Source organism: Ursus americanus, chromosome 20, assembly GCF_024610735.1.
Source record: "Ursus americanus isolate L20-20 chromosome 20, mUrsAme1.1.p, whole genome shotgun sequence".
Classification (NCBI taxonomy): domain Eukaryota; kingdom Metazoa; phylum Chordata; class Mammalia; order Carnivora; family Ursidae; genus Ursus; species Ursus americanus.
In genome coordinates, this window is record NC_142146.1 from 54,551,961 (window position 1) to 54,571,424 (window position 19,464).

Here is a 19,464-nt window from a genome sequence, read left to right on the forward strand (position 1 = left end):
CTCCTGCGGTTTGGAAGTCTGGTTACTTATGAATGATCACATAAGCATCCTTGAGAAAATACATACTGCTCAATAATCATGAGAAAATGTTAAAATGTATTCCTTGATGGAAATTCTTCACTTTCTGGGCAGTTGACTTGTGTGTACTATCACCTAAAGTAGCTTTAGGGGCAAAAAGTATTATATAAGAACATAAAACTAGAATATTTAAGAATGAAACCCAGCACCCCCAAAGATATTTCCCTGAATAGTTACTGAACTACACAAAGATAAATACGAAAGTAATTCACAAAGTGATTTTCTCTTCTTTTGGCTGGGAAAGTTTTGGGAATAAAGTTTGGCTTCTGTTGAGTGAAACCTCTTAGTTTCTAACTATGTTAGAAAGGCAACTGTGTTACTAAGGCAAATGGAAAAACCCATTCAATTCTTAAAATTTTAATGCAGTTAAATAATAAACTGATAAATTGCATTAAAACTAGGATTAATTTTTCCCCTATAGAGACAGGAATTCTAACCTACTAAAGCTACTTTAGCGTTCAAGCGTATATTTTGGAAGATGCTTACCTCCCGGTTGGGTGTATCTCCCTGCGGCTTAGGTGAGCACCCAAGCTTTGGCTCCTCCCCAGCTGCTGCGAGCTTCCCACTGAGCCGGGCGCCTCAGAGCCTCCTGGAGTTAGGTGTTCGGCCCCGCCCTCTGCACTATTGCTAAAACTCCAATTCTGCCAGACCGATTCCGGTGATTAATTATTGACAAAAGGAAAACACTCCCACGCAAACTTGTGTCCAACCGCACTGCTCCCAGCGATTCCTTCCAGAAGAGAATGCCGGCTGCACCACTCCCCTCCCCCCTTGCTCTACGGTCCCAACTTCCCACACGCTGCCACTCTCTGTCCTGGGCGATCAGGCTCGTCCTCGGAGGAATGCAGCCCAACGACTTCTACATTTTTAAATTTGGTTTTCTGCAGCTCGTTAGCACTTCTCCAGGGACCAGCCTCTCAGGAGGGGGCGCTTTCCGGATGCAGGGGAAGCCGGGGCTCTGAGAGCAACGGAGGAGGCTAAGGCGTCGCTGTCACCTCCGGCTGCTGCAGTAAAACCCCGAGCCGCGGCGGGGATGGGGAGGAGGGGATAGGGAGGTGTCCTCCCCCTCGCTTGGGCTGGGAGCCCCGACACTGCCAGAGGGGCACGTCCTTTGGTAGTGGTGGTGGGGGCGGGCAGATAAACAGGAGGCGCGAGGTGGGAGCTTTGGGGCTTTAGCCTGAGCCAGCGTTAACCCGACCAGGGGAAGCCTGCGCCCCGCATCCATCCATCTGCAGACTTGGGCAAGGGGGCGAAGCTCGGCGGATGCTGAGCAGGACTGCGGTGTGAAACTCGGCAGCAGGCTGCGAAGTGAGCCCAGGGCTCCGGGCCGGGGCGGCAGTCGGCCGAGCAGGCATCCCCCTGCATTTGCTTGTTAAAAATCGAAGAAAGTAAACCCATTTAGCGTCGGCAGCTAATTTTGGTGCCTTTGAACGCGCAAGAACGCCTCTCCCCGCCCCACTCCCTCCATCCTGCCACTTCCCTCCGCCCCATGGCTGGGAGGTTAATCGTGGAAAAACTGGGCTCCCCCGGGGAAACAGATGGAAGGATCGTGCCCGGGGAACTTGTGTGCGCTCACTCACAAGTGAAGAGAATTAATTCGGGCCCGGCCTGCGGCAGGAAAGCAAACTGGGGAAAGCGGGCTGGGAGGCAGCTCGGCGGTGCAGACGCGCGCGGCGCGGGCTCCCGCGGTTCCGGGGCCGGCGTGCCCAGCGCTCGCGCTCCGCTCTCAGTGATCTTCCCGAGGCGGCGCGGGCCCGCGAGGAGCATCTTCCCTGGAAACCCGCAGCCAGAACACCATCGATCCCTTCTCAACCGAGGGCGGGTGCTTAGATTCACGTGGCGGCTGCTGGCTGCGAGCGCAGAGGCCCTTGAGGATCCCAGCCCCGCTAGCTCCGCACCTGGGACTCTCTGCCCAAGACCCGGGGGCGTCCGGGGCCCAGAGCCTCCTGATTCACGAGCGTTTGGGCGACAGCTGCCAGTCAGCCCCCACCGCCGAAGGAGGAGGCGCCGCACATGCTCGGCCCGGGCTGATGGCGCTGAAGCGCGAATTTGAGCTGCGGGCAGGTTTCTGCTCGTCTTCACAACACTCTTCCAGCAGGTTCCAAGCTGCGGGTGCCACGGAGAGGGAGACTTACGTTCTTGGGAGGGAGTGCGTCCCCAGAGGAAGCTGACGGTGGTTGGGGCGGGCGTAGGGAGCCCCTGGGAACTGAGCACGTTGGAGCCTGTACTGGCCAGTTTTTACATCGTTATCTTTTCCTTCTCTGGAACTGTTTCGAAATATTAGCAACCACGGCTAGTATTTTTTTTTTATTATTTCATTATCACTTTGTGTTGTTCACATTCCTTATCTCGCTGCTTGTCCTGACAAACCTTGTGATTTCGGCAGAGCAAGTAAGACCACACCACTGAGGTGTGGAAATAGACGAGGAAATAGAAAACCTGAAAAGGGACTTGTCCAGGGTCACCAAGCCCGTCGTGTGGTAGGGCCAGTACTATTGCGCTTGTTTTTAAGTCTCATTACTCGTTATCTAGTTTTCTTACTAGATCTTGACAGTCGCCCTGGGATTGTACATTTGCGGAAGTACAGACACAGGCCTCACTTCTCCGTGCCAGAGGTTTGTGGAGTGGATGTGAGACCTTGCAGTGACTTCAACTGGAGTTTGGGAGAAACTGGTACATTTGGCAGAAGCGTCCAGACTATTAAAAAGGATCTGAAGTGATGTATGTGCAATATAACCACACACAGATAAAAGATAGGTGTATCTTTCCAGCTCCAACTGGAAAATAGATGTTTTTTTCTAACATAGAACATTCTCAAAACTTAACTAGGTCATAAAATAATGATCACATTTTTAAAAGGCAAATCATAAAGACAACATCATCTATTGAAGCACACTGAGGATAACATTAACCAAAAAAATTTTTAACAAGAAAAATTCCTTCTCATTGATATACAACTGGAAATTTAAAAATGCTTTAAATCTAGATTAAAGAGAAGAACAAATGAGAAATTATAAAATCTTTAGAAACAGAAGAAAAAATCCTACATAACCAAATCAGGAGAGTATAGAAAAGCGGAAATCATAAACCTTAAATGTATTCATTGCAAAATAATGTACAAAGCAAGAAACTTAGAAAAAAATTGTGAAAGAATTACATTAACTAGTAAAGATTAAAGCAGAAATTAATGAAATAAAAAAGTAAAAATCCAGAGAATTGATCAATAAAAGAAAAAACTTATTCATTGAAAAAAGTCAAGGAACAAAGACACAAGACACAAGTAACATTAGGAAGGAAAGATGGTATATAACCACAGAGAAGGAGGATTTTTTTTTTGAAAAAAAAAAGTCTCAAATGATGTTCTTTCACCATGAAGAGGATTGTCCCTTCATGCTAACTACAAACTGTGGGATAAGAAATGGTTAAGACACACCACAGCTTGTGGAAAGGGGAATACGATATAAAGAACCAGGCAGAATTGTTTAGAATGTAATAGTATGAGAATTGGAAGTAATGATAATTGTATCAACTGAACATTTTGAACCGGGCCTTTTGTTGTCATAGTCATAAAGCAGCTGGCGAAGACCTAAAGCACACGGGCTTGCTGAAGTAGAAATCTTTTAGAAGTAGTAAGAGTTAAAAGAAGTAAAAGAGTATATTCCCTTGGGTAACCTGAGAAGTTGGGGGACAAATATTACAGAGAAGTAATGGGATCACTTTGTAAAAGCTGCACCGTCTGTGGATGTGTGTGGAGTTCAGCCTACCAGGAAGGAGAAAGGACCCGATGTGAGAATCCACTTAAAATAACCGGCTGTCAGTGACGCATCTGCTGAGAATGGCCTTACTCCTGGGGGAGCAAAATGAACAGTTTGAAATGTGAGTTTTCTCAAGCTTCCAAACTTAACCAGGGTCGCGTGGTAGAAAGAGTTACAGACTTTGGGGGCTCCTGGGTGGCGCAGTCATTAAGCGTCTGCCTTCGGCTCAGGGCGTGATCCCGGTATTCCGGGATCGAGTCCCACATAGGGCTCTTCCGCTGGGAGCCCGCTTCTTCCTCTCCCACTCCCCCTGCTTGTGTTCCCTCTCTCGCTGGCTGTCTCTCTGTCACATAAATAAATAAAATCTTAAAAAAAAAAAAGAGTTATGGACTTTGGGACAAATAGCCCTGGGTTCAAATCCCCGGTTTTCTACTAACGAACTGTAGTCTGAGACAAATTATCTAGTATCTCATCTGCAAAGTGGGAATAATACTGACTTCATTGGGTTCTTCTGAAGAAGAACCATTTACAATTTACCATTACAAAGTACTTATATAGTTCTCCGTCTCCCTCCCCCCTTGCTTTTCCCCTTCCCTTCCCTTCCCTTCCCTTCCCTTCCCTTCCCTTCCCTTCCCTTCCCTTCCCTTCCTCCATTCTGCCTTCTCTAAATACCCATCATTCAGGAACTTCTATTCTGTATTTTGACATTTCTCCTATTTTGTTAGCGGAACTCTATGTTCCTTCCCTTTCTTTCAGTGACTCAGTCACCTTCTCCATGACTCTTTAGCATTCTGAAATCCAAGCATCATGACTGAGCACTTTTGGAATACTTTAGAAAGACCCCTCTGAATTGAAAATTAACTCAGCCCCTCTCTTATAAACTGCATGGCAAAAGCAGGATTGCCCACCTGCCTGTCTGTCCTTCCCTCCTTCCCTCCTTCCCTCCTTCCCTCCCTCCCTCCCTCCCTCCTTCCCTTCCTTCTTAATACAGTTATTAAGTTCCTATGGGGCTATGCTCTAGCAGTGAGGTTTGCCAGCTCACTGATTCCAGTTTCACAGATACATATATGCTTAGGCTGAAATCTTTCATTGTGGGAAGACCCTAACCCTTAAACAGTCTCAGTTTTAATATTAGAATACAGATCATATTAATGACAAGAGTCAGTAAAAATTGGAAAAGCAGTATTTCATTAAGGAACTAATGCGACTGTTCCATTAATTGTCAACAAATATGAGATGTATCATAATAGGCACAATTCTTGCCCTTAAAAGGATAGCAATTAATAGCTAATATCCTTAGCAATAAAGAGACCCCCGAAGAACAGTACAGAAACCCCCAGAGCCCCTGTAAGACCAGTTTAACAAAAGATTCTAGGCAGCATCTATTCTAAAGCAGCCTCAAACACTGTCTTTACATACACTACCCAATATGTATCTACAGCTATTTGGACAAGACAAAGAAGACAATGAAAGCCAATGAAATCAAGAGAAAAGAATAAAGCCTCAACTAACTATATCAGCAACATCTCTCTTTATCAACTCTTATTCTCTTATGTTCATTTTATCAGGAGGAGAAAAAGTGAGAAACCCAGTAACAAGGGTATTTAAAAGCAAAAACAGAAATTTGAGACAAATTATATTGACTTCTTTCTGGTTTGCTTTCACAATGTGCAGATTTACCCTTACTTTTATTTTTTAAATTTTTAAATTTTTTTTCAAAGATTTATTTATTTATTTGAGATGGAGAGAATGGAGCCAGCTTGGGGGTGAGGTGTGAGGCTGGGGGTGGAGGGAAGGAGCAGAGGGAGAGGGATAAGCAGTCTCTGCTGAGTGTGGAGCCCAATGGGGGGCTTGAGCTTGAGGCAGGGCTCCAGGTGAGGCTCAGGCAGGGCTCCAGGCAGGGCTTGATTCCAGGACCCTGAGATCATGACCTGAGCCAAAGTCAGAGGCTTAACTGACTGAGTCATCCAGGCGCCCCCTTAACCCTTGTTTTTAAAAACCATTGTTAGGTTAGCACTACTTATTTTTATGATGACACAAAATACTCTTGGTCTCCCAGAGTAGAACTCATAATTTATAACACTCAGTAGAATTCTAAAGGTTTGTGAAACTGACATGCATTAGTCTTTACCGAGTCACCAACTAGCTTTGCAGCAGCTCGGCACCTTTGGCTAAGCCAGCTAATGTCTCCAGAACCGTATCACGATCAAATCCAGGAACTTGCATAAATTACTGGAAAATGTTAATTAACTAAAAGCACCCATCTCTATTTCCTTCTGGTCAGTATAAGGAACCTCATTAGTAATTTTATATTTATCCTTGTTTTTTCTGAGTAAGTGGGTAATTCTATTTTTCTGTTAAATGGAAAACATTTTTTCCCTTCCTGGTTATGTTATTATAAAGATGCACCTGATATCCTCCATTACCATCAGTCGTTCTGTTTCAGTGTCCCTCTATCAACATAGAATTTTATTTTCTTCATTAATTAGAACCGTTAGGTTGAAAACAAACAAATCAACCAACCAGGAAAGTTGTATGGCTTGGGTCTTTGAGCTCTATGTCAAGCTTGAAAAGAATAATAATAATAATAACAACAGTGATAAAGATAATAATGTTGATATGAGTATAATTTATTGAACTGTGACTACCAAGGTTTCCATATATCATCTATTTGTCTTGCCAAACTTTGCAGGGTAGGAGCTTTTATCTCATTTTTATAGATGGTAAACCAAGAATCAGAGAGGTTGTTACTCTTGTAAAGTGACACAACTTCAAGAGTCGGACGTCCACACCTGTCATTTGCTCGGATGTCCAAACCTGTCATTCGCTCGGACGTCCACACCTGTCATTCGCTCGGACGTCCACACCTGTCATTCGCTCGGACGTCCACACCTGTCATTCGCTCGGACGTCCACACCTGTCATTCGCTCGGACGTCCACACCTGTCATTCGTCCTGTGCTCTGTTGGTTCACTGTAAACAATCTTTCCTGACTGCTCATATATCACTTTTCTCAAAAAAGGTGGCTGTGTTGTGCTGGCTAAGAAAACAGATATTGGAGCCAGACCTCCCATATTTAAATCCATGACCACTTAACTTGTGAATGAGGACAACTTACTTAACCTTCTCCAAAACCTCAATTTCCTCATCTGCCACAAAGGATAATAAACATGTTAAGTTACTTAAGTTAATATACAAAAAGCACTCAGAAGTGTGCCTGGCGCTAAATGTCTCATAAGTGTTCCTTACTATCGTTTTGAGAGTTCAATGAGATTATAATGCATATAAAGCAGTTAGCTAAGTATACACCCTTAGAAAATGCTTAATACATCTCGTCTGCTTATTAAAATCCTTTGTAACATATACAGCTTTAAACTAGACATTTAGGAATATAATTGGTCACTCTTTCTTCTTCCTTCCCTCCATCCTTCCCTTTCTCTCTCCCTGTCTTCCTCCTTTCCTCCCCTTTTGTGCCAACTATGACTTACTCAACTGTGTTTTCTATGAACCCCCTTTTCAGGGAAACCAGTTGTTCCCTAATATTCCAGACCGACAGAAAACATACTTTAATTCAGTATCACATATTCAGACACAGAACTCTTCACTTCTGCATCTGTTTAAAAGACTTTTACTAAAATAGTAGTTGACAAAAAATAGGAAAATAACTCAGGTTTTAAAAGTAGAAATTAGCTTAAAGATGATAGCTTCCTATTTTATGAGAAATTGATTGATTAATCAGTTAAGGATAATAATGACAGAACTCTCGGGGCACCTGGGTGGCTCAGTTGGTTAAGCATCTGCTTTCGGCTCAGGTCATGATCCCAGGGTCCTGGGATCAAGCCCTGCTTTGGGCTCCCTGCCCAGCGAGGAGCCTGCTTCTCCCTCTCCCCCAGCTGCTCCCCTCTTCTTGTGCTTTCTCACTCTCACTCTCAAATAAATAAATAAGCAAAATCTTAAAAAAAAATAATGACAGAACTCTCAATGTCTGAAATACAGATTGGTCTAAAGTGGCTGTATTAGGGTTCTCCAGAGAAATAAAACCAATTATGGACAGAGAGTGAGAGCAAAACAGAAACAGGGGAGTGGGGCAGGAGGGAAGGAGAGAGTTTATAAGGAATTGGTTCACCTTAGTATGGAGGTTGGCAAGTCTCAAGACCTGCAGTTGGCAAGCTGGAGACCCAGGAGTGCCAATGGTGTAAATTCTAGTCCAAAAGATGGCAGACTTCAGACTCAGAAGAGTTGAGTTTTGGGGCACCTGGCTGGCTTACTTGGTAGAGTGTGGAATTCTTGACCTCAGGGTCATGAGTTCAAGCCCCACATTGGGTGTGGAGCCTACTTAAAATAAAATAAATAAATAAGTTGATTTTTCAATTCAAGTCTAAGGTTAGGGCAGAAGTGGGGGTAGGGGAATAGAAAGTAACTGCTAATGAATATGGGATGTCTTTTTGGGGTCATGAAAATATTCTGGAATTAGATAGTGCTAATGGTGCACAACTCTGAACATACTAAAAACCATTGAACGTATTTTATAAATGAACGAGTTGTATGTGAATTATATCTCAATAATGCTGCTTTTAAAAGATGATAGGTGAAAGCTTTGACAGCCATTTAAAAAAAATAAAATGATGGAGATCAATATAAATTTTGGTTGCTATTTATGGTAAGATTCTGTTTTAATTTACACAGGCAATGGCATGTTGTGACCTGCCTGATTCGAAAAAATCTAGTCTTGCTGGGCAGAATTTCTTAGGTGATTATTATGTGGTTTGTGAGATGCTTCACCAAATTCCCCTGATGCCTCCCATAAAGCTATCATATAAATTTAAAATACAGGTCACTAGGTCACTAGATCAAATATTGAAGACTGGGACAGACTGCCCAAAAAAAGGACCCTGGCTACTTTCCAGTTGCCATTGTGTTTCCATGAGCTTCTTTTCCTGTTGTTGTTTACTCTTGACATCTGATTTTTCTTGTTGCCGTATTTTCTTATTTCTTATTTTCACTCTGGATTTGTTTGTTCTTTTTATCCTTAACAGCAACCTGTCCAAAAGTTACATTTGATGGTAATTAAAATAATACCTTTATGACGAATGCCAAATTCTCCACCGAAAAATGTCACAATGCTAGAGCAGCTATGAATTTTCATAGTACATAAGAGTCAGAGGAAGATGTTTTGTTGAAGATGGGTGACAATTCACTCAATGGGGAATGGGCAATGATGGGGCTGGAGTTCTCCCTTTCTCATTACACAGCTATTAATTACAGCTGAGGAGTCTTACTCCGACTAATTAAGGATAAGAAAAGAAGTCAGAGAAGATTGTTGCTAAATCCAAAGCCTTAAAAAAAAAAAAAAAAAAAGCAATGCATCCCTTAGCAAAAGACAGGCAAAGTAAGTTTGTTCTGGGTGGAGAGTTGGTTACATGTCAAAATCCAAAGTAAAATGGTTGGATCATTCAAAAAATATTGGCCACTGTGATGATAAATGTTATGTGTCAACTTGACTGGGTCAGGGCTCCCCAGAAATCTGTTCAAACATTATTATGAATGTGTCCATGAGAGTGTTTCTACATGAGATTATTATTAGAATCTGTAGACTGAGTAAAGCAGATTGCCCTCCCCAAAGTGGGTGGGCCTCATCCAGTCAGTTGAAGACTCAATTAGAACAAAAAAGCTAAATAAGAGGTATCTCCTCCTGTCTGACTTACTTTAAGAAAGTTAACTAATGATGATATATGAGGGCCAAGAAGGTTAATTGGCTTGGCTAAAGATACTCAGTCCATGTCAAATATAAAATGAGAGCACAATTCAACATTTCCTGCTAGTACTGTATTAATTCTGAAAGCTTGTAAACCAGGAAGCACATGGACAAGATCAGGGAGAAAGGAGGACGGCACTACACAATTTTTACTGAATTACATTAAAAATGTATATTCTCATATCATCCAGCTCCTTTAGGGCTAAAAGAAGGGTTTCACTTGGATGATGTATTTCTTTTTTGAGCTTCTAAATTAGAAAAGTGAGAAAAGGCTTAGAGTTATCTCCATGCCACATTTCAGTGACTCATTGATGTGAAGATACAACACTCCTGACTTAATAAAAGTTAAAGTCTGACTACCATAGATGGAGTTAAACATACAGCAAATCTTCTAGACTCTCTTTTCTGCTAGTGCTTCGAGCTGGGGAATCTCTTTTACGAGTTGCCACTTCCTAGAATGTTGTGCCTCCTCAGGCTTTCGACTCGTGCATCCAGGTGAGTGTTTGGTTGAGCATCCAGTAGAGAATTGCATCATGGGATAACACAGGTATTAAATTACTGCCACTAAATGGGTGATGGGTATTAAGGAGGGCACTTGTTGTGATAAGCACTGAGTGTTATATGTAAGTGACGAATCACTAAATTCTACTCCTGAAACTAACATTACACTCTATGTTAACCAACTGGGATTCAAATAAGAACTTGAAACAAAAAATAAAAAAATTATAATAATAAAAATAAATTCCTGTAACTGAAAGGAGAACAGGCTATCTAGCATTCACAGAGAACACTTACAAACCAGGAAGATGCTGTCAAGGTGAGGCAACGAAATGAAGCAAGAGGCGAGTGCTAGACCTGGCTAGATATTATTGATCACACAATCTCATCAGAAAGGGGAGGGGTGCCTGGGTGGCTCGGTCGTCGGAGCATCTGCCTTCCAATGGGATCCTGATCTCAGGATCCTCAGAGCTGGCACGTGGGGCTCCCTGCTCAGCGGGAAGCCTGCTTCTCCCTCTGCCCCTCCCCCTGCTCATGCTTTCTTTCTCTCTCACTCTCTCTCTCTCAAATAAGTTAAACAGAAAGGAAGGAAGGAAGGAAGGAAGGAAGGAAGGAAGGAAGGAAGGAAGGAAGAAAAGAAAGAAAGAAAGAAAGAAAGAAAGAAAGAAAGAAAGAAAGAGGAAAGGAGGCCTACTGAAAGTTGTGATGATGGAAACAGGAGGTGCATAAAGAGAAATGCCTGTCAGGGGCACCTGGGTGGCTCAGTTAGTGAGATGTCCCACTTTTGATCTTGGCTCAAGTCTTGAGCTCACGGTCATGAGTTCGAGCCCAGCATTGGGCTGCTTGCTGGGTATGGAGCCTACTTAAAATAAATAAGTAAGTAAGTAAGTAAGTAAGTAAATAAATAAATAAATAAATAAATAAGAGCAGTGTCTGTCAACAAGGGTATGAGACATTGTGACCTAGGAGGAATTGCCATGACTGACTGATAGCTTTCAGGTCTGACCTTGATGAATGATGATGGCTGTTGGACCCAAGATGAAGAAATTTTCAATTGTAAAAGGTTAAAAAAGAGAAGACCTAGTACTCCAGAAAGTCTTCCTCAAGGAAGCCAGGTTAAATTCGGTGATTTCTTCTCTGTAGGAAAATGTAAGTAGAGGGACAGGGAGCTTCTGAGATGGGAGTGAAACACAAAAGAACTTGCAGGTGAAGATGGGAGTTGAACTGCTCTTGGCCACATAGCTATTATCTTATTAATTGTTTGAGAATTTTGGGGCGCCTGGGTGGCTCAGCCGTTAAGCGTCTGCCTTCAGCTCAGGGCGTGATCCTGGCGTTCTGGGATCGAGCCCCGCATCACGCTCCTCCGCTATGAGCCTGCTTCTTCCTCTCCCACTCCCCCTGCTGTGTTCCCTCTCTTGCTGGCTGTCTCTCTGTGTCAAATGAATAAATAAAATCTTTAAAAAAAAATTGTTTGAGAATTTAACCAATGAAATAAAGGAAAGGGAAACATTTTAATGAAGGCCACGAAATAGACCTGGGGCCTATGTGGGTGGAACATTTTTAATGCCACTATATTCAAATTATTTTAAAGGTCCATAAAATTTGTGCTTTTGCTGAGCCACAGGCTTGAATTCCGAGTTTGCGGTTGGAATGAGAGTGCCGTGCCTTAGCTAGGAAGTGACCTAGCTAGTGAGTAAGAGATCATCCTTAAAAAGTTGTTTTGTTTTATTTTGCTTTCACTTTTAACCTGCCATCAGCTCTGGTAAAAACCAGTAGGAGGTAATGTGAATATTTATGGTCAAAGCCTTTGCATTCCTTGAATCTTATTTCACGTTAGCCCTATCTTTTATTTCCTAGATAATAGGGTTTATTTGGAGGAAATCGAGCAGGTCCACATTTCTATTTAGGAAGTTCTTAGATATGGCAAATGGTAGGGAGGGGAAGCTTTTGTCATGAAGCTGCGGTTCCACAGTAAGTATCCAAGTTTCATTGGGGAGAATATTAAAGAAAAACTGGAAGAGTTTAGTTTTTCATCCCAGTTTTAAGGAGGCTTCTGGTTTCTTAAAAAGAAAAGACTCATATTGCCGTTGTTGCTAAGGAAAGTTGAGATACAGTTTTGAGTACTAGGTTACCTAGGCCTTCTCCTCCGACTGGTGTGTGAATAATATATGCTCAATTGCAGGTTATAAGGGTCAAGTTATTTCTACCGCAGTGGCTGTGGCACAGTTTTGGGGAGGGCTTACTCAGAAGTCTCTTTGACAGGTCTCTGGAAACTAGGCACTCAAGCTTAAGTCCTTCTAAGAACTAAGGATATTTCAAGTCCCAGGAGAAGAGAGCCAGACTCAGGCTCATTGGACTTACAAGCAAAGACCTGATTTTGAGGAACAAATAATGGAAACTGTGAATTTGCACCCCGGGTAGCACCTGACAGCACCTGGGAAGCTGCAAGGAGTCTCGGAGCCCGGAGTTTTGTTCTTTGACATTTAGAAGCTGGACAGGTGATTTCAGTCAGCAATATATCAACATCTGTGTCCTCCCTTTTTTTTTTTAAGATTTTATTTATTTATTTGACAGAGATAGAGACAGCCAGTGAGAGAGGGAACACAAGCAGGGGGAGTGGGAGAGGAAGAGGCAGGCTCATAGTGGAAGAGCCTGATGTGGGGGTCGATCCAATAACGCTGGGATCACACCCCGAGCCGAAGGCAGACGCCCAACCGCTGTGCCACCCAGGCGCCCCTGTGTCCTCCCTTTTGAGGCATCTGGCTCAGAGGCTGTCTCTTAAGTTTAGAATCTGCTGGGGCCAGAAGATACTATCCTTTCTGCCAGCAGCCTTTTCTCCCCCCAGGCATTTGAGGGATAAGTGAATGAATAAATGCTGAAGCCCTCCTTCGGCTTTTGAAATCAATAATGGCAAAAGAAGGAGCAATTATTAAGAGGTAGATCAATACTTGAAACAAAATGAGCACTAGGAATTTCCCTGCACTTCTGAAAAATGCCTTATATTAAGACAAACTGTTTTTCTCTTTATTTTTTTAAAGATTTTATTTATTTATTTGACAGAGAGAGCATAAGCAGGGGGAGTGGGAGAGGGAGAAGCAGCCTTCCCTCTGAGCAGGGAGCCCGATGCGGGGCTCGATCCCAGGACCCTGGGATCATGACCCGAGCTGAAGGCAGACACTTAACCGACTGAGCCACCCAGGCACCCCTGTTTTTCTCTTTAAAAAAAAAAATTTTTTTTGTTTCAGGTTTTCATTCTTTACACTGAAACAATGTAATAGTTTGAGTCATTGTATCTTAGAGATGGTACATTTGATTTGCCCCAAATCTTCTATATGGAATTTTTCTTTTATCATGACTTATTTTTGTTTTTAATTCAATGGTTGGCTTTACAAGCGGTCAGGCATTCCTAGACACATTATCTTCCTGAGGTGTATACTCCTCCAGATCTGCAGAGATCATGCTTTCCCTGATTTCATCTTAAAATTATCTTTCATGGAGGCGTAGAACATGGTTTTCTGGATTTAGCAGATTTCAAGACAATTTTAGTAATTGTAAACCTTGTAGTTTTAAATAAGACTGGAGTTCATTTTAAAAAAGCTGAGGCATTCTTAAGGGAGAACTATAAACATTTCTAATCAAGGACTGTGAAATTGAAGACTTCAATTCTACCCTATGGCCACTAGGGGGGGAGAGGGAGGAAGGACAATGAGGATGGGGTGTTGCAAAAGATGGGGGAGGCGCACTCAGGCAGTTCTCCCCTAGAATGAAAAGAGAATGAAAGGTGGCTCAGCTAGGGAGATTGACGGATAGAGAATGAGAGACAGGAGGAAGGGTTTAGTGGTAAATGCGCTCCGGAGACACTCTGCTTTTTTACCGTCCTAGTAAATGATCCGCTTTTATTCGTGCCCTCCTTTACTTAGGGGAGGTTTTTGACATCCTGTACCTCTTGCAAAGGACAGGGTCACTATCCTTACCCTCCCTGTATCCTTTTAAAAATATCACTTGTGGCCCTTTTGGTTGACTTTGTGTTGTTGTCGTTCACGAGGAAATTGACTTCAATGTCCTTTGAAATGGCTGTCCTCTCCAGTGATATCAAAGAGTATTCCCGACTTGACTGGGAAGTATCTTTCCTACTCTTATTTACTAACGGTAATGTTTCTTTTCGCCAAAGCTAGTCATTTAGCACATGGAAGGTGTTAGAAATTTACTTTTCAACTTAGCTGTTGAATCATTTAATTTAAATTTGACACAAAAGTTGCCTGGCTGGCTTACTGTTGGTTTCAGTGTCTGTCTGCCATCTAGAGCACCTGGTTAGCTGACCGCACGCGCTGATGTGATGAGTAAGATGATGTTTGTAAAAGGAGTTTCCCATCGCCTTGCACACAGCAGGTACTCAGTCGCTATTAGTTTTCTTTCTTCCTTAATAGTGAAGTTTGTGAAAGATTTTTTTTAAAGGTTTTATTTATTTATTTGAGAGAGAGCAAGGAGGTGGAGGGGCAAAAGGAGAGGGAGAGAGAGAATCTCAAGCAAACTCCCCGCTGAGCTCGGAGCCTGAAGCAGGGCTCAATCTCACCACCTTGAGATCATGAGCCAAAGTCAAGAGTCGGGCCCTTAACTGACTGAACCACCCATGCGCCCCTATGAAAGATTTTTTTAAGTAGCAAAATTACAATTTAGGATTAAATGGGTTAATAAAAGCTCCAATTTTCTTTTTGAGTAGGTTTCATGTTTATATATACAGAAAGCCTTGCTACGATCCAACTAAAATGAAAATTTTTGTAAATTTCATAACACTAATTGAATGTTTCATATTTGCATTTATGGCTTAACACACTTTAAGGTTTTTTTGAGTATATTAACGTGTCTCTTTGGTATCACTAGCTAGTCTTTTAGGTCTAAACCATAGTTCTTTCTGATATGAAGCCAAAACTGGTATCTTTGCCGCATCATGGGAATAAGTCATTTAGGGTTATTCTGGAAAGTTACAAAATATCATTACAGCTATGAATGCCTGTGATGGTCTCATTCATTCATTACTTTGTCCAACGAATGTTTATTGAGCACCAATGTCCAGCCATGCCCACTCTGACCTACTATGGTGGTGACAAACACAGGGTGACTTCCTCCCTTCCTGGAGCTTTTTATTTTTGTGATGGTTAATTAGTTGAGCAGTCTGGCCTCCCTCCCAAGGCTCTTTTAGATACCATAGTTCTGAAGGATTTATTTTATTTTAAAAATTTTATTTATTTATTTATTTATTTATTTATTTATTTATTTATTTATTTGAGAGAGAGCAAGAGCATGAGTAGGGGGAGGGGCAGAGGGAGAAGGAGAATCAGACTCCCTGCCGAGCAGAGAGCCCAACGGGGGGGGGGGGGGGGGGGGGGGACGGACACTCAATCCCAGGGCCCTGGGATCATGACCTGAGCCAAAGGCAGATGCTTAACCAACTGAGCCACTCAGGCATCCCTGAAGGATTATTTTATAAACAGCAATCATATCATGTGAATAGGGCAGGGATCCAGGTAAAGGTACTCTACAAATTACTCTGGTAGGTCTGCCTTCATCTTTTTGAAGACTGTCATATTTACATCTCCTAAGAATTTTGTAGGAAAGTTTCTTGCAATATAGACTGATGGGAAGTGAAGCCAAAAGATTTCTAAGGCCCCTTTCATATCTAGGATTTGGTGAATTGTAACAAACCAAGGTCGGGGGGGGGGGGGGGAATCTCTCCAAAATGACCACAGAAAAACACAGAAACCCCCTTAAAAAGTGCTGCTTGACTCTGTGTAACCGTAGTGAGATCTAATGAGCCGGCAGGCGTGGGTTCTATCTATCGCACTATTGACCCTTGCTCATCTTTTATTATTTTGTGCAAAAGAAAGTCCAGAGACTAACGGAAAAGCATTATGGAGCTTTATTGATCTCCGGGGCTGACTGTGAACTGGAGCTAGAGACTTGTTAAGCTAAATGAGCTCAGCTGGGACTCGGGCTGCCAATGTTTATGCAGAGTCTGCACACCAGCTGCTGGGGCTGCAGGGCTTACCCCCCCCACCTCCCCCGACCAGGTGTAAACATCGTCCATAGACAGCTTTGAGCTGGGCTTTTTTGGTGTTTCTGAACAAAACTTAAGTGCGCCCTCTTATTGCTGGTGAGTAAAATTCTAACTTCCTGCTTTGCAGAGTGGGCAGTGTTAATTTCACCTCTGTGCCCTCTGTGGTTGGAGATATTTAAACAATAAATAGTACAGGGCGGTGGTTCTCCATGTGTGGTCTTCAGGCCAGCAGCGTTCGCCGCACCTGGGAACTCGTTAGAACTTGCCCTTGCTCCAGGTGCTTGTGACGCATGCTAACATCTGGGAGCCCTGTGATGGCAATCGGAGCCCGAGCTCAGTAATGCTCTAGGGGGAGGAAGAGGGAGGAGAGTATGAGGAAACACTTGGGTTTCTTGTAGAGCTCGCAGTCTCGCAATCTTGCCTCCCTTTCTGATGTTCTTCCTTCTCCTCCCTTACTGCGCAGTGAGCCATGACTCTGAGAGTCTGGACACATCTTTTGGAGGTGTTGGGGTGAACCATTAGATGGATAAATGAAATTTTCCAAGAGATGGTCAGCTTTGATGAGCTTTTTAGGATACTGGTTAATAAAGACTTGTAAATTCTGTTGTCATTGCCTCGACTATGGAAGTACTGATTGCCCCACGAGTTGGACAGAAATAGGAGATGAGCAATTGTTTTGCAGTCTAGGACTAGCATCTGGTTGCCTATTGTTCCTAGGAAACTTGACAAGTTTTCTACTCTTTTTCAGAATGAAAGTTTTAACCCCACTGTGTCATGCCTCGCACTTTGGGTTTCTTGGAGGTAAGCCACGCTTTACCCAGCATGGAGAAGAGATAATGCAATGACTGGAATGCTCGCGTGGCCTCTGCCAGCCTGCCTGGGCACAAAACCTGGCTCTGCTACTTGTTACATATGTGACCTTGGGAAAGTTCCTTTATTTCTCATGGCCAGTTTTTTCATTTGTAAAATCAAGCTACTAATAAAATCTACCTCTTACTACCTTTAAAACATTTAGTAAGTTAGTACGTGTTAAACTCCTGACACGTACTAAATGTTCAATAAATGTTATCACTCTTATGACTGTTCTGTAATGATATAAAATTACCTACAACTGTGAAGATAAGGAATTCGAAGAGTAGGTGAGACAGGACTCTGTAATCTGTCAGGAAAGAGTGAAGACGCTATGGAGTTGGACACACATAAGTTTGACTTCTTGTTATGTATCGTACAGCAAGCAACTTCGCCACTCCTGAGCCTTCGTTTTCTTAGCTGTGCAATGGAGATAATGCTGTTTGCTTTGCAGGGCTGTTGTGAGCAGAAACAACATTTTGAAAGAGGCTGGTATACTCAATACAAATGGCTATTATTCTTTTTTTATTGCTGCTTGCTATCTTGGCTAAATTTTAAATAGCAACTTCCCTTTCCCATGGAAATCTAGGAGTCTGATTTAGAGGAAGTGTGTCTATGCTGCAGAATGGCCCATATGCCACTTTGCTATTAGAATATGAATCATTATTTCTAAGCTTAGTGTTCTTCTACTTGTCTGCTGTTTGCTTTTCTCAGAAATCCCTACATTCAGATCCAATCATAAACTTTGGATATTAAAAGAAGGCAACCTCAGTTAAGTGCATTTTTGGTGGGAGCTACCACAAGTCTCTCGTATGGGGTCGTCTGACCAAGAAGTGATGGAAGGAGGACTGTGGCATTTTACGTTTGTACACAGCTCTTCTATTTACAAAGGTTTTAAATGTTATTATCCTTTTCATTGAGGCACAATTTACAGATGGTGAATCGCATAGGTTGTAAGTGTGCTTTCTATCAGTCTTCACAAATGCATACACTTCCATCAAGGCATAGAACATTTCCATCACCCCAGGAAGTCTCCTTGTTACCCTGCTCAGTCAATTCCTCCCACCCCAGCTCCGGGCAACCACTATCCTGATTTCTGTCATCACTGCTTAGCTTTTCTTGCTCGGAAACTTCATGCAAACTGGATCATTGCAGTCTTTGTGTCTCTTTGCCCTTCGTGTAACGCTTCGAGAGTCATCTGTGTTTGTCGCCTGTATCAGTAATTTGTTCCCTTGTTAATGAATAATATTCTGTTGTGTGGCTACACCACAGTTTGTGTATCTGATTTCTTGTCGAGGGGCACCTGGGCTATTTCCATGACTTGTTCTGACTCCCGGCGTAATGATGTTGGATAGGCAGAAGGTTCTGCTGTCTCCATCTCCCGGGTTAAGAAGGTGGGGCTCAGAGAGTGGGCCAATGTGTTTTCACTGCTGGCAAACGGTGATTCCAGGCAGAAAACCTGGTCTTCTGGTCCCAGGGCCTCTACTGCCCTCCCATTTTCCGAGGCCAGTGTGCTTTGACCTGACCCTGACTCATATTTGATGGAGAAAGACTCAAACATCAAGATTCAGGACTTCAGCCCAGTCTGGGGTAGCCCTTGGCAAAGCCTTAGTTTCTCAGGTGCAGCAAGTGGATTTCTGAGGCTGGCGCAGGGTTGAGCCAGAGCAGGGGTCTGGATGGGGGAGCTTATAGATCCTCAGGCATCTGGAAGGTGCTCGAGGAGGCAGCTTTGTCTTCCACGGGGCAAAAGGGAGGTAGGATGGACGCAGAGTAGAGCAGGCCTCTGAGCTCTTCCAGCTCTGCCGCCCGCTAGCTGTGGGAGCTCGCACAGCGCCACCTCCCTGAGTCTGTTTCCGTCTGTAAGAGAGCGAGGTTAATGCTTTTCTCCCAGGGCCTGCGAAGAAGTTCCTGACACAGGACCTGCCTGGTCGTGCTCCGTCAAGGGTGGGCTGAAGGGAGCAGTACAATGCGCTGTTGACCTTGCTGTGGGATTTCCGCTGTGTGGAAGAACTAATCCTCCCTTTTATCTCGGGAGACAGTAATTCATTATTTATAGACTCTGAACAGAGACGAGAAAGTTTACTTGTCAGTAAAGTCCTCACAAAATAAATCAGAGGAGGGGCACAGGGGGACTCATTTGCTTGAGACGGCTGGGGAAAGGAATAAAGCTAAATGTGTCCTTTGAAGACACTCTTGTCAACCCTTCTCCAGAAAAACACGAACATCTTGAGAAGGAGGCCCCTTGTCCAGGGTGCTGGAGAGACCTCATGCTTCAAGAAGGCCTGCAGGAAAAACAACAGGAGAAAGCCTTTTATATCAGGCTTTCCCATTCCTGCCTTGTTATGGATTTAGTAATGTCTCTGGGTTTCAGTTTCTCTACCTGTAAAAGAAAAATAGCACTCTTTGTCACACACTCCAGGATTTGATGTGAAATTTGAGGAGTTTAGTTTTCTAATAATTTACATGCGTGCAAAG

At 43.2% G+C, this 19,464-nt stretch overlaps 2 protein-coding genes and 1 pseudogene across 2 annotated transcripts in view; 2 read left to right on the top strand and 1 right to left on the bottom strand.

Moving 5' to 3' along the window:
• The window catches only part of SPTSSB (serine palmitoyltransferase small subunit B), a 28,007-nt gene extending 26,691 nt beyond the window's left edge, over positions 1–1,316 (bottom strand). The window contains exon 1 of the mRNA XM_045811261.2: positions 565–1,316. The gene's annotated coding sequence lies outside the window, so the exon portion shown is untranslated. The remainder of the gene's footprint in view (positions 1–564) is intronic.
• Positions 1–19,464, top strand: part of OTOL1 (otolin 1) — a 196,013-nt gene that overhangs the window by 99,458 nt on the left and 77,091 nt on the right. The gene's annotated exons all lie outside the window — the stretch shown is intronic.
• LOC148108439 (uncharacterized) lies at positions 557–2,131 on the top strand (annotated as a pseudogene).